Source organism: Anomalospiza imberbis, chromosome 20 (genome assembly GCF_031753505.1).
Source record: "Anomalospiza imberbis isolate Cuckoo-Finch-1a 21T00152 chromosome 20, ASM3175350v1, whole genome shotgun sequence".
NCBI classification, from domain to species: domain Eukaryota; kingdom Metazoa; phylum Chordata; class Aves; order Passeriformes; family Viduidae; genus Anomalospiza; species Anomalospiza imberbis.
In genome coordinates this window covers 4,338,937-4,351,373 of record NC_089700.1, presented here as the reverse complement: position 1 = coordinate 4,351,373, position 12,437 = coordinate 4,338,937, and the positions used below count along the sequence as shown (strand labels likewise).

The 12,437-nt window shown below is 41.4% G+C and overlaps 1 long non-coding RNA gene across 2 annotated transcripts; it reads right to left on the bottom strand.

The window, feature by feature from the left end:
• Positions 1-3,427: 3,427 nt before the first annotated feature.
• LOC137485637 (uncharacterized) lies at positions 3,428-12,009 on the bottom strand. 2 transcript variants are annotated; one of them, XR_011005408.1, is made up of 4 exons: positions 11,309-12,009; positions 10,700-10,866; positions 5,999-6,070; positions 3,428-4,263 (listed from the first exon to the last, which is right to left on the bottom strand). It is a non-coding gene; the product is annotated as an uncharacterized lncRNA (long non-coding RNA). The 2 variants fall into 2 exon arrangements; XR_011005407.1 differs by lacking the exons at positions 3,428-4,263; positions 5,999-6,070 and adding an exon at positions 6,488-8,842.
• Positions 12,010-12,437: the final 428 nt, after the last annotated feature.

The window sequence follows — 12,437 nt, the reverse complement described above, 5'->3', positions numbered from 1 at the left end:
ATTTACCAACCCTGTGAACTCTGGTGTCATAAAGAAGAAATCCTTGGAGGATTGTCCTCCTGCACTCTGCTCACCAGCTATGCAAATGCCAGCCTTACACTTGCATGTTAGAAGGATAATCCATTGGACATAAATCATGTGGGCACATGGACTGTGTTTCAGCTTCCCAGTCCACTGGGTAAACCTGAGCCTTAAGACATCAGAAACTGTTCTGAGAAAATATCTGTGATTTCTTCAACCATACACACCCTGCATGCAAGCCAACCAATAAATGAAGTGGTGGAAAATAGAGACAATAAAAGGAATAATCAGCGTTTAGTCTGATCTTTGTTCAGTTGAAAGGGAAAAACTGAAATGATACAGCAAATGAGGGATCTGTGGCACAGAAAGGTAGAAAAGCATTGTTGTATCTGTAAGCATTCTGCAGCTCCACAACAGAAATTCTATCTCAACTCTCCAGCACCACTTTTATTCCAAAAGCCAGTAATTAGCTGAAAAAGAAAAGTCACAATGTTGTTAGAATCATGGCAAACAAATTTTAAAAGGCCAGTCCCTAGGATTTTTCAAGTGCACTTTTTATGTGGATACTATGAAGAGACCAAAGGAAAAGCAGCTTTGTTCTGGTTGATAAAACCTTGAGGAGCTTTAGAATTATGAAGTGTCCTTTTGAAGCTAGAATGAAGTCATTGATAAGATCATCTAAACCCAAAAATAATTTAGATAAACTCCTTCTAGCTTCCCAAAATGCCTAGATCATTGTGATATACAAAGCATTCAAGAAACCTTAGAAAATTGAAAGAGATGGATAAGAGGTTAGTAACAGTAAGAGTTCAAGACCTCTATTATAAATTAAATTATAAGATTACTAAGGTTATTGTAACATGCCTATTACTGGGGAGTCAAACCAAACCTAAGCCAGACTGAAAATTTTATGGGACTGTGGAGTATTTTTTTTTCTAAGCTAGTAGATAGCTACTGTGTGGATATTTCTTACATTTGACCAGGAATAAATTAATCACAACTCAGAATGGAATAGAATTGAAAAAAGTCTCACACAAGCAGTTTAGCGTACAGCTAACATGGTAGACAGTGTTATTGTGTGAAGCATGAGAAATGAGTCAGAAGTCATGAATGGCAAAATTCATTGACCATAGATGAGAACTTTGCCTGAGTGAAGCACTTGTGTGGGTATTATAAAGTATTACAAGGGATAAAATAACTCAGATTGAAGCATAATTCAGTAGATGGAAAATGTGATGACTCAACTGATCAGCAAGACAATGCTTATGTCCGGCGGAATTATCCATACTCTGAGCATTATTGTGTCCTGGGAAAAAAGATTTATGTCACCTTTGATGTCAGGCATTGATCTGCACAGGCACAGGGAGTTTGTGGACACACCCTTGATCCATCAGAATCATCAAGAATCAGCAGAGCAGGGGTGCACACAGGTGTGATAAAGACAAGGCAGAATTAGCATCAAGGCTGTTGGACTCAGACCTGCCAGAGTAGAAACACATCCAGAAGTAGCCAGGAAGGACTATAAGAGTTACCTAATCCTTTCTCCTTCTCCCAGTAAGAAGGAAAGATCTGCTATACACAGATTATTGTTGGCCCAAATTTTTCTGCCTTGTTCTGAAAGACCTCAAGACAGAAAGTCTCCATGGTCATCTGAAAATAAATTTCAATGTTTGTGCTCGGTTCTGTTAGTTTTTCTTAGCATCCAGCCTCATTCTGATTTACTGTAATTTAAGCTCTTAATGTCTTACGTTCTTCATTATGGATGTAGAAAACTATTTCTCCTCTCATTGAAGAGACTTTTAATTCCTCAACATACTTTAATAAATGTTTTAATAGCATTCCTTGTCTTTTAGAAACAAAACAAAGGCAGTTTCTTCAGGTCATGTTAGATAGTTCTGCCTCTTTTTGATATTCTCTGTATTTTCCAAGTGGTCTGCATCTATTTTATGATACCCATGACTTATATTTCAGTGGAATACCACTGCCCTGCTGAGGATTTGCCTTTTTGACATCTGTACATCATTGTTAATCCCTGTTCAGTTTGGATTCTCTACCTTTTCCACAGGACTGCTAGCCTGCCATTCCCTCATCCTGTACTTGCTAGTTAAAATTATTCCTGCCAAAGCAAAGTGCCCTGCAGTTGTCCTTAATGAGTTTCATCTAATTTTATTCAGATTATATCACCAATTTGTCAAGATCACTTGAAATTTTAATCCTGCCTTCCAGTACTCTTGCATTCAGTTCCAGCTTTGCTTCATCTACAGATTTAATAAGTATGTTCTCTCTTCCATCACTGAGATCACTAAAGAAAACATTGGGAGGTCTGTCTCCATGTCTGTATCCCCAAACCATGATCCTGTTCATTAACTGTTCATTAAAAATCATTCAGTCACTGAGGGCTGCCTGCTTGCTTGATGCTGTACAGGACATAAACACTGATATTATAAATCCTCCAGACCATGGAGAATCTTGAACTTCTACAACAAAACAAAGTACTTTGTAGCATATAGTGGGAGCAGCTACCAGCGACTAGGCTGCAATTTTTATTGGAGTCACTGACTATAGGATATCCAGATTCAGTGGGCTTAGCTAATTTAAAAACCTGTCCTGAGTCATGGACTCTCTGAATCACAGAGAAGGAAGGACTTTCATAAACAAAGAATGTCTCAGTTTTGTACTCTGTCTCTTAAATCCTCCTACTTCTCCTAATTTCCCCATGGATAAAGTTGCTTGACTTGAGGAACCCAGTATGAGTGGGAGTCTGAGTTCCCCTTCTGTATTGTGCAAGTCACAGAAGAGAGAGTGGGCTCACTCCCTTCCTCGCAAAACAAACAAGTAAATGCACACAAAACACAAACTTAAGGAGTTATGGAAGTAAGCACCCTCATCCCAGCTCCTGCACACATGAGGCACTGCCACCTGCCCTGTGGAACCAACCAGTGGGGATGCAAGTGGGGATTTTTACAGCTTTTTTTGATTTTTTTTTTTTTAATCTCGTAGGAACTTTCTCCATGGGCCATTAAAACAAAGACTAACCACAATAGTCTGCTTTTCTTAACTATCTTTCACAGGGCCCCTAGAAGTTGGCTTTGGTGCTTCAAAAATGTGTGGGCTGCAAGCTGAAACTTGCTGCACTTGGTCCCATTGTATATGGACCACCACGTCCACAGCAAGATCCTGCCCAGCTAAGAGCTGAAATTGCCTCCAGTATTTTCACCTTAGGTGTCTGAAGTTCAGGTGGATTAACAGCAGCCATGTGCTTTCTCCCTCTTCTCTCTCCTGCCTTGTTCCACAAGCTGCTTACCTGTCAGCCTCTGTCTTCACACTGCAAACTGTTTGTCAGTCAGTGCCTCCCTGCAGCATCCTTGCCCATGTTGGACCTACCACCCAGGCTGCAGGACCTTCCTTTTGCTCCTTGCTGCAGGTGTTTCCCAGAGCCTGCTCCAGCGTGGCTTCCACTGCCTGTGTGTTACTGGCCAACAGTCACAATGCCACTGTCACTCTCCTATTTTCCTTACAGTTCTAGCTTCACCTTACCCTGCACATCCAGATTCACAGGACTCCTCTGATAACTGATATCACATATTTATTGGAGCATTCACATGAACCTCTCCCTTCTCTGTCTTCATTCTTTTCCCAAGATCCTATTTTCCAATTTAACTCTTCTTGTTTTCATAGACTTTGTCTGTTTCAATGTGATTAATCTCCTTCATTATTTTAAAATCATTTAAAATCACTGCAAGATCTCTTTTTAAACAAGATAATACCAAAGCTCTTCAGTCTTGCTTTATAACTCAAAGCTGAGAGGCACAGTATTGCTGTCATTTTCCTTGCTTTATCCCTTAATCATATCCTCCTTAGGTAGAGTGAGCAGTACTGAAAAGAGCACTCTCAACATGAACTCACCAGTGGTTTAGGTAATAACAATAACACCTTTTTGATATATATTCTGTTCTTACTATAATGCAGCCTAACATCCTGTTCAGTTGTTGGAGTCCCTTTTTTTTTTTCCTACAGCTGTGTGTTAGGCTGGGAGCTCTGTGGATTATTTAAAGAGACTATTTTCCAGATTTATCAATTTACCTTTATGAACAATTTGGTCTCCTTGTTCCAAGGGGAGAAATCATCCAAGCCAGCACTATTCAGTGGCACTGTCCTGCTCTTTAGCTGGCTCTCTACCCAATCTCCTCTCTCGAACCTGACAGATTCCTCCATGGAAGCAATAAAAAGGCAGCTAAGGTGCTAAATACGAAAGATTGCAGGCATTAAAGGATAAAGTCACTGCAAAGCAACAGGTTCCAAGTATTTCTTGGCCAAGCACATGTACACTAATGCTAGCTTAGGTGTTCACAGTATACTCCATTGTCAGCAACGTATTCCACACCTCATGGGCTTGGTTTCCAAAATCCATCCCTCTTCCAGGGCCTCGCTTCCATTTTCAAATGACTCAAGCTGGAGCTACTAAATTGTATTTTACTTATATCCAGCTCCACACACAGAACACAAATTTATTTTACCACAAGAAATGCTCTCCATCTCTCTGTTTTCTCTTCTGCCTAAGGGAGATCAATCTCTCTACAAATGCAAATCCAATCCCCAAATAATCCTCTGGGATTACACTGGCTCACAGCCCCTCATGCCAGGAGGGTCTCAGGCAGGAAGGATACATGGGCTGTCAGTCTACACCCAGAAAGAATCTGGTTGAACTCCCTGACCTACCAGAGCCATCAGGAAATCTCTCAGTGCCTCCCTTTGTAACACAGGGTTCAGTGCTCTGTTATGTATCATGGCTATTGTTGAGGATAACAGGAATGGAATAAAAATGACATGGTATAAATAGTAACAACAATGAAAGAAGAGAAATAAAAATAAAAGAAGCAAGATGAGATGTAATCTAAAAAGATATATAAATTGGTTTTTGGCAGAAAGGAAATTTTAAAGTCTGCAAGATACTATGAAATGTTTAAACTGATTGTTGCCCAAAAAAAGAAATAAAAGCCTTTGACCAGACTAAGGAGATTTTTGGTATGTGATGGAATGGTAGGACAAGACTATCAGCCTTGCATTGTGCCTGGAAAGAAGTGTCTCCCAGCATTTTTTGGCTCAATTCAGAGTATTTAACTCTCAGATTGTTGTGAGAAACCCAGTGCAGTGCCCCAGTGGAGGGTGATGCCCTGTTCTGCATTGAAAACAGGTGTTCAGCTGGCTGCAGTCTAGTGGAGAAGGAGATTTGTCCCAGATTTTCTGGACATGATCTCTAGGTAATACTTGCCCTTGTTTTCAGATGTTTCAGTAAAATCAGATAACAATTGTTCATGTACTGAGCCTTCCCTGAATGGACTGACAGTGGATTTACAGAGCTGAGCTGTAGGTAGGGCAGAGGGGATCCTGGCCAGTGTACCTGGGAGGTGAGTGGACTTTGGTGCTGCAGTTCTGGAGCATTTCTGGTTTGTTGGGACTGGGACACTCCAGCTGGGCCTGTGACCACAGAGGTGCAGTCCCTGATAACCCAACCATTCATTTCCTTAATTTTGAAGCTGTGTTAGGTGAAGAACTACATTAACAAAAACTCTCCACTGTGTTTATTCATTTTAAATGGCTTTGAGATACAATTTCTTCAAAAGCTCCTATACAATCAATCTCCATTGTTCTGTATATATTTGCAGAAGATAACAGCTTCATTAAAATATGGTGTGCTATTAACTGCAGTAAATATATAGCCTTAAACCTTAAAATGTAATGTAATTAAATAAGAAATATGAACCTAAGGAGGTTAAGTGCAATCAACCACTGACATACACATTTGATTTTAATTAAAAAACACACACAGAGGGAAATAAAGGGCCTCCGTACATACTTGTATAACAGGAAATCCCCTGGACATAAAAATAGTGAATTTAAGAATGGAGAATATAAAGGTCTAGTTCAAATTTTAGATTTTATGACTGAGGACTCCATTAAATCTTTGAACACTTACAGTAAAGAGTTTGGAATGGTTCCAGTCCAATTCTTTATGTTCTCACAAGTGACAGATTATACTTCTGAACTTCTATGGCAAAAGAAAGAAAGAGTGATTGTATTAATCCATCTAAATCTGCAGCTTGCTAATTAAGATGAAAACTATAACAATCTGTGCTTAGGTGAAGCACAGTATTTTTATAACCCAGCTCAGGACAGCATCACTAGCCAAGCCAAAAGTAGAAGATTTAAGCTCTCAAATTATTGAAGAACAATAAAATAATGAACCACTTAATACTAAATGATCAACAATCTGTATTAAATATGATCTCTTTCACAGCATCCAGTCTACTCTCCTTTTTATATTTCCAAGATATTCCTCATGGTGTTTAAAATACAGAAAACAACACAGTGCTTCAAGCCCCACCTGCTGCAGTGGAAGGAGGTTCAGTCGGGTTTAAACTGATTGTTGCCAAAAAAAAGAAATTCCTCTGACAAATTCCTGCAGTGGCAGCCCCCTTTCAGAGGGCCAGTCTAACACAGGGGTTTTTGTAGCCCAGAGATATTAAGGACGGAATTTCAAATGAGGAGTTTGCAAGTGAGCCAACCATTGGAAACTACTTTTATTGGGTTTTAAAGGGAATTGAGGCAAAATTATCAAGAATAAATATTTTAAAGTTTAGGATATAGAGTTAAGAATTCATCACTGTACCTAAGCAAAGGAGCAAGGATTTTATTCCAAGCTTCTCAAAACGTACTAATTACTGGTATAAATCTGTTGTCACTGGTGGCATATTGCCAACAGGTAATTGAGCCTTAAATGAAAATGAATGTGAGACATGTGAAAAGACAGCTGATCAGACCCAGGATGTCAGCAGAAACATAATGTCTGGAAGGATCATGAGGTTAAGGAACTCCCGTGTTTGGCCATAAACTGCAAAGTAATACATGAGTCAAAACAGAGAATGAAATTGAGAGAAAACAACATCTTCCTGTCAGTAGGCTCTCCTCTCCTATAGGGTCCATGGCAGTCCCTCTAAAGACACTACACACTGCTTTCCTTTCTTTCTAAGAAGCCATTGAGGTCTGGCTTGAGTGAATAACCAGAACAGACAATGTTAATGTATGCTGTCTCTTCCCAGACCAACACGGGTGGCAAACACCACAGCTGCCACTGAGAAACAAAGCTGACTTTGAAATTCTGTATTCAAAACAAAAAGCATAAGGGTCTAATAGAAAAGGATCCAAGAGTCCTTGTGAATCACAAATAACAATTAGCCTGTGATTGTCTTCTTTCAGTACTTTCAGGTCTGCCACCTCTGACAGCATTTTTACCAAACATTAAGGAAGATCTTTCACCAAGCCTAACAAGGCTGCCACACTCCTTCTTCTAAGAGTAAAGGTTGCCCAACACATCCCAGCACAATATTCCTCATTTCTCACCATCAGGATGTGCTTCTCTTTGCCTTCCCTCACAAACAGGTATTGGGAACACCAGATTTAGGAGGTCTGACTAATGATATGTATATATGCATGCCTTAATTCCATGTATATCTCCACAGCAGCTAAAAGGTCCCATCCTTGTCTCACTTGCCCATGTTCCCACTAGTCCTCATTGCCTTCCTTCTGTTGCACCAGGCTTTTGTGCAGTTTTCCAGTAAATGGGTTCATAGAGCTGATTATTTTATTTTTTTTATCACAGAGGAATCAGGCTAGTTTTCAATTTAATCTGTTCCATCTAAACAGGTAATTGGGAGGAAGCTGGATGAAGAACTGGGGATGTGAAGGGAGGCAAATACTATTCTTTGAGTGGTGATACAGATTGATGTCATATGTAAAAGAGCATATATCCACAGTGTAAATTAGAGTTCAGGCTCTGTCAGCAGGCAGTGAAGACTCTCCTAAACAGATGCTTCCAATGGTAATTCAGAATACCTAAACCAGAAGCCTAAAATTAAACAGCATGAATATGGCAAACCCAGAGTGTCTCAGTACTGTAATTCCCACAAAGAGTTGAGGTTCTATTTACAAATGCAAATGATCTGGGCTTAAGCAGAAATACTTTTGCTTAATGTTTTTTTTTTCCATGGAAAAATTGAAACCTTCCCCTGTGAGGGGCAGTGAAGACCCTCTGAAGGGCTCTCCTGCTAACACAATAAACATCTGTGGGTTCTTTCCTCCCTAATGCTGTTTTTCTAGGGGTCCCTCTCTGATGAATTAGCAGTCCCAGTAGATTGTGGCAAACAATCCCACACACCACATTTTAGGAAATGGTACTTCTTGGAACTGATTGGTTTGGTCTGCCTTAATGCAGGCAAGTTAACACCACATTATCAAATGGACTGAGGTCACCAACCTCCACCAGATGATCTGCTTGATCCTTTTCAGGCCAAAAAAAAAAAAAAAAAAGAAAAGAAAAGAAAAAAAAAAAAAAAGAAAAGAAAATGAAAAAGCTTGGATTCCTTACAGAAATCTGAGTGCTCCAAGCTGGAAGCAGTAGACTTGGTCACTCACAGCCCACCCACCTACAGATCAAGATGGACTGGAACAACCTCCTCTATAAGCCAGAAAAGTTAAGGGGGTTGGGAGGTGGGAGGAAGAGTTTCATATTTCATCTACCACTTTTAATAGAAAACAGAATGTGGTGGGAGGTTGAAAGAAAATAGCAAATCCCTGGAGATCCTAAGTGTTGGCCTTGCAAGTCAAAGCTGTCAATCACACCGTATGCTCTCCAACTCTACTTCTTGAAAGGAGGGAAAGAAAGGAGGATCAGACTGGCACATTCAGCCACTAGGTGTTAGTGTTGCTCCACGGACTTTAGAATAAGGAAAACATCTATCAGAGGCATCATCTGCAGCTGCACCTGAAGATTTAAACCACAGAAACTATCTCCAAGTTCTGGATTCACGTACTGCAACTCAAAAATCAGAACACTTTGGTGTCTTTTCTTAGGGCGGCCATAGAGGCAGACAGGTTCCTTGGGTTTGTTTTTATATCTCTGCTTTGTTTCTCCATCTATATAATGGAAATAAAGATCCTTATCTCCCCTGGGAAGGACTTAGAGGCCACAGATCAGTAAGAGCTGAAGTCCTTGACACTCTGTTGGCATGAATAAAGCAATAAGGTTTTGCATGAGCTGTTCCAGTTGATTCCAGAATAGGTTTCTTGAGAGAGACTGAACTGAGTGTTACCCCACAGACTCATGACAAAGAGCAAGGCTGCACTGCACCCCTGTCAATGCACCTTAATGTCCTGTTTCCCTTTGGTCTCTTGCCATAGCTCCACCCAAAGATTTTTCCAGAGAGCAGCCACACTTCATCCAAACCATCATTTACTTAATCAGCTAGGCTTTGAGCCCCAGAGACATATCCCTGCCCTGAGCTGCTTAACCAACAAGATTTGAGATTACAAAATTGATTTTCTCCTTAATTTTTAATAACAGCCTACAATGTTCAAAAATAGGTGTTCCTTCCTCTCAATTCCTGTATTCCATGCCTTGCCTCCAGGTGAACCAGTATAAATAAATGGCCTATGTAATGCAGGTCCCTGGCTGCACCCACTGAAGAGCTGTTTCTGCACACACACGATAAATGTCATGCAACACACAGCAACCAGGCAGAGCCTGCCCTTCATGGTGAGCTGTGCCATGTGGTTGTACTTCTAACCCAGGCAGCATTTTCACACACAACTGGAGTGCTCCAGGGCGTGTTTCCCAAAGTTTGGAAACATTGCTACAGTACATTAAACAAAGCACCAATACCGAGCCACAAAAGCTTATGAAATTTTTTTTTTTGAGTTGTTTTCATAGGAAAATTTTTATGTGCCACATTAAACGAAATACAATGTAAACTTAAAATACTGAAAGGCTGAATAAATGAAATACAATGTAAACTTAAAATACTGAAAGGCTGAATGGTTTGCAAGTGCTCAAGTATTATCTGAAAGCTGACTGGCAATACATTTTACTGCTGCTTCCAATAAAACCAGAGGGTCTCTACCTTGGAGGCAAATATCCTCTGATCTGCAATTCAGGCAAAAAGCATCACTTGTCCTCATACACCAATCACTGCATCTCTCACTCAAGTTCTCACTGGCATTTCTAGAGCAAAGAACAACTTTATTCTTAATATCAACAAATATTATTGATACCTTGCAGTGGCTTTTGGCTTTTGAGGGAAGAAGGAGGACTTCACAAGGAAAATCACCTGAAGATGATAATTTTTGCTTGCTACCAAAACATTATGGTGGAAAACCTGCCATCTAATGCAAGACATAAAGACCATTACCAGCATTGTCTGGAAGTAGTTCACTTACTGCTGGGGTTTCCTCTCTGCTGCAGTCTGACAAAGAGTTTTAAATCAGTAAAGGAAAATGATTCACACACAAGTGCTCTCAGCAAGCAGTACACCAGGCACTAACATAGTTTTACCCATATGCCTCAGGCAGATGCTGATAACATCAAATGTACTTGACTTAGATGCCTTTGAAAACAGTCACCCTAAGTGGCTTGAAAGCTTAATTCCCACTTTCTAAAGTGACTTCAAACCCTAAATCACATGGATAAATCCAAAAATTGCACCCTTAGTCAGCTGTGCTCTCCTTACTCTTCAGTGGCTAATATAAACACACAAAAACCCTATCTGACACTCCATCTAAAAATTAATCCTAATTGCTTTCTGGGCAGCTGCACAAACAGCCAGTTTTACCCAGTTTCAGTTACCTCTTATGCTTTTTTCCTTCCTCTTCTGTGCTGGTGTCCACAATAGGACCCATTATAACACATTTTTCTTCATGTGCTAGTGTCAGCTAATACCATATGCCAGCTGAGGCTGTGCTGGTTCTTCTCTCTGGGCCACCCTTTCTGTCTTTCCTTTGGAAGTCACGGGTCTGAAATGTGGAAAACAACAAAGCTGTGGAAAGAATTAACTATGAGTTGTCCCAGCTCATTGTGAATTTGGTCCTGAATCACGCAGAACGCAAACAGAAAGCACACATCCAGTCTCTTACTGCAGAATCAAATCCATGGGTAGTTGCAGCTACGGCCTTTTCATTGTCTTAGTCCCACTAACCTGAAAAGAAAGGGCTTTGTGATATTTAAAATACTGTGTGAATTTTGGGATGCCATTGCCACACTGAAGCACTGTAAACTATCCCTAAACAAGGAGTAAAACAACAAATGAGTCTCCACTGTGATAGAGAAGACTGTACCCCCTCAGTGAGAGCAGAGCATTTCTGGTTCACATTTATTAGCAGTACTGGTAATAAACATTTACATTGTGGTAGCGCCTAGAGGCCCTCTTTGAAAGCTTGTCTAGAAGTGCTATTGTACCTGGGCACTAAACAGCTCTGAAGCAGCACATCTGTCAGCCAGATGTTTTATTTCCTTAGAAGCTGCTATTTCAAAAAGTCTCTTGCCTCTCCTAACAAGCCTTAATAAGAATCTTCAAGATGTTGGCTTCGTCATCCTTCCAAGGAGAATCTGCAGTTAAAATTGCAAAGAAACAAGGAAGGAGAGCACTGCTGGAGCTAGTGAGGGACACCAGAGCAGTGCAGAATGGTCTGAAGACCACACTGACAGAAGGTTCTGGAAGAGGGCACTGACCTCTGCCTGTTTCATCCCTCCAGGGCTGCCTACCAGGGCACTGGGGCCAATGCAGCATTGCATGGATGTGGCCAGCAATGGGGTGCAGCAGTGGGCTTGGTGGTCTCTATTCCATCTTTCATTGACTTTTGGACCCTGAAAGGTCACACAGGAGTCATGGGCTTTATCTTCTCATGGTTCAAAGATTGGTATCTAGGGGCAGAAAAACAGTCTGAGAGGGACTTTCCACTTTCTCCCACTTCTGCCCTCAAAAGTCATCAGCTGTTCCTGCTCTGGCCAGTGCTCAGGGGTCACACAGCTCAGTGGCTGGAAATCCTGTCTCCTGCTGAAAGGAGCAGCTGGGAAGTGACAGGAGGATTTCCCCCTTACCAAGGCTGCCCTGGGCCACAGCAGCACATTCATTGTGAAGGATCCCTTTGCTCTTTTGCTGTGACACCACATCTGTTCCAGCAGACCAAGAGCAGGCCGGGCAGAGCAGAGGAACAGCGAGGGGACAGTGGGGAGAAAGCACACAGAATTCACAGACAGAATCCCTGGGTTGGAAGAGACCTTTAAGATCATCGAGTCCAACCCAGCCCCAGCACCTCAACTGAACCCTGGCACCCAGCGCCACATCCAGTCCGGGGATGGTGACTCCACCTCCCCGGGCAGACCATGCCAGCACTTTATCACTCTTTCAGTAAAACACTTTTTCCTAACAGCCAACCTAAATTCCCTTGGCGCAGCCTAAGACTGCTTGCTCTGGTTCTGTTAAAGCACGGACACTGCGGGGACAGAGCAGGGACACAGTGAGGCAACAGCAGGGACGCCGCGGGCACAGCCCGGGGACACGATGGGGACACAGCACGGACGCTGC